The sequence below is a fragment of the Conger conger genome, chromosome 9, assembly GCF_963514075.1.
Source record: "Conger conger chromosome 9, fConCon1.1, whole genome shotgun sequence".
NCBI classification, from domain to species: Eukaryota; Metazoa; Chordata; class Actinopteri; order Anguilliformes; family Congridae; genus Conger; species Conger conger.
Window position 1 is genome coordinate 46,360,415 of NC_083768.1, and position 2,680 is coordinate 46,363,094.

The window sequence follows — 2,680 nt, forward strand, 5'->3', positions numbered from 1 at the left end:
CTATTTAGAGGCCTCCTAAAAAAGATTGACTCCTGCATTAGTGAACCAGGTGCCTGCAAGCTTGTTACTCACCTTGCCTATTGCTAATTAGGGTGTGTCTTTGGCAAAGTATGCAATGTGATTGGTTAATTCTATTTCTGCTAAATTGATGACTGCTTGAGGTCTGTGTCCCATCGACATCAACCAGGTGCTGACTATCACGGCTCTACCAGGCCTATACTGCACCCATCTTTAGCTCCTGCTTATTTTGGGTGCTATTTACTGTAAGTTTTCTTCAGCATATTCAATTGGATTCAGGTCAAGTGACTAACTTGGCCAGTTGATAATTGTGTTGGCATTTGGATTATTTGGATGGAAAACAACAACAATGTTGCTTTTTTTAAACTAAAAATTAATTCCATTGGTAATTGTTTGCTGGTTTCAACATCCATACCTTCGTATGTGTGAAGAATTGTTGAAAAAGTAGCACTTGATCATCAGGGTATTCTATTTGTTGCAGATCTTTTTAGAGATGATGCAATAATGTGAAATAATATTAATAATTCATCATATTAATACGATTAGCAATTAGTAGGTAGGCCTAGATCCATTCATGCCATTATCAAGGCTTTGACAGCAGCAATCAATGTCAGGAAGTTCATTGATTCACAGCTTTCCCTACGGATCTGGGAACCATTCGTCTGAACCAAACGGCTTTTATGAGGATTCCAGGCTTTCCCTGGGTTGTTGAGTTATTGACAGCCCACATTTGTGTAGCATAACTCCTGAGGTCCTCTCTTTCTAACCTACTGTAATAGCCAAAGGTCTCAGTATATATTTCAATCATGAGATGAGTATCGGGCAAGTCCTGTGGCTTAGGCCATAGTGGCACTGAGATTCTCATTATGATTTGAAATCTCCCTTTTCTGTGCTGTCGAAAGTAGGCTATGTACCATCTCTCCTCACTTTATTCTGGAGATTGTTTAGTGGAAGGGAAGGAGGAATTAATAGTTTGCAAGATTTCTTGCCTGACAGGTTTTTTTGTCGTTGTTAATTCATGTTGGGCTGAATGTATGACATCCTTATGTTTTAATATTTGCTTCGTTTGAACTGTGAATTTCTTGCTGTGTTCAGTTTTCACCTTGTTCAATCCATCTTAAAATATCATGTTATATTATAGTCGATTAAGGGTGATATCATTAGCAGACATTTGTTGGAAATTAGAATTTAACGTGGGACAAAATCAATTTCGATGACGGCATAAATAATGAAATTTTGAAATTTTGTTTCTTAACCATCATTTACTAAAGGTTTTTTTTTGTGTTCTTGTGTTTAAGGTGTTTAAGGTGTTTAAGGTGGTGTAAAAATGCTAAATCTCCACCCACCCCAAGGCCCCCCCATTCCCAGGGAGCCTGAGCACCACTCTGATAACAATTCTGGGGAGAAACCTGCTTTGAGATAATGTTCTCTGGACAGATGAGCTTTTTGGATGACACAGGTCCCTTTATGTCTGCGCTAAAGCAAATGCATAATTTCACAGTAAAAACATTATACCGACAGTCAAACATGGTGGAGGTAGTGTGATGGTGCAGGGATGCTTTGCTGCTTCAGGACCTGAAAAACGTCATTGAAGGAACCATGAATTCTGTTCTGTAGAGAATGTCCAGTCATCTGTCTGTGAGCTGAAGCTGAAGTGTAATTGGGTTGTGCAGCAAGATGATGATCCAAAATACAAAGGCAAGCCCACATCTGAATGGCTTAAGAGATACAGAATGAAAGTTTTGGAGTGGCCCAGGCAAAGTCCTTACTTTACTAGATGCTGTGGCAGAACCTGAAATGGGCAGTTCGTGCACAAAAACATACCAATTTGTCTGAATTAAATCAGAGGAGTGGGCTAAAATTCCTCCACAACAATGTGAAATACTCCTATCAAATTATAGGAAGCATTTAGTTAAATGATTGCTACTAAAGGTGGTGCAACCAGTTATTAAGTTCAAGGGGGCAATGACTTTTTCACCAGGGTGATTTCGTGTTTTATAACTTTTTTCATCAACTGAAATGGCAACTGAAAAAATATTTTGTGTTGACTCAAGTTCCCTTTGTAAAATATTTTTTAAAGATTTTTTAAATATTTTGAAAGATCTGAAACCATTCAGTGTGACTGTATGTTATGTAATGTATGTAATGTAATGTACATGTTATGTAATGTAATGTTTAAACATGAGTTTGAAAAAAAAGCATTCAGAGCTACTGAGTACATAAAATAATGCAATGCATAATAATTAATTGTATATTGCCTCTATATGTATTAAATGCACTGATGAATTGTAAAAATTAGTTTTGACTGGTGTGGTATATTCCTAGATTATCCTGGGTTTTTATCTAATTTAATTTAAATTACGATGGAATCCCTTAGTATACCTTGGTATAGAGTAAAACGAGAGCATGAGAGACCATGTTCTAAATTTAAACCGTGTCAACCTATGTGAAACTAATGGGCCATGAAACAGTTGCATTTATTATACAAAATTGACAGGGTGGAACATAGACTGGGGAACAATAGAATGCATTAATCTCATCTCACAAACACTGCTGGGACCACAGGTCAAACAAATAAGGGTACATTTATTTCAATACCTGAAATGAAATAAAATGAGTCACTTGCCTACAAAATGCATACAGCTTTTATTTGACATGGCAT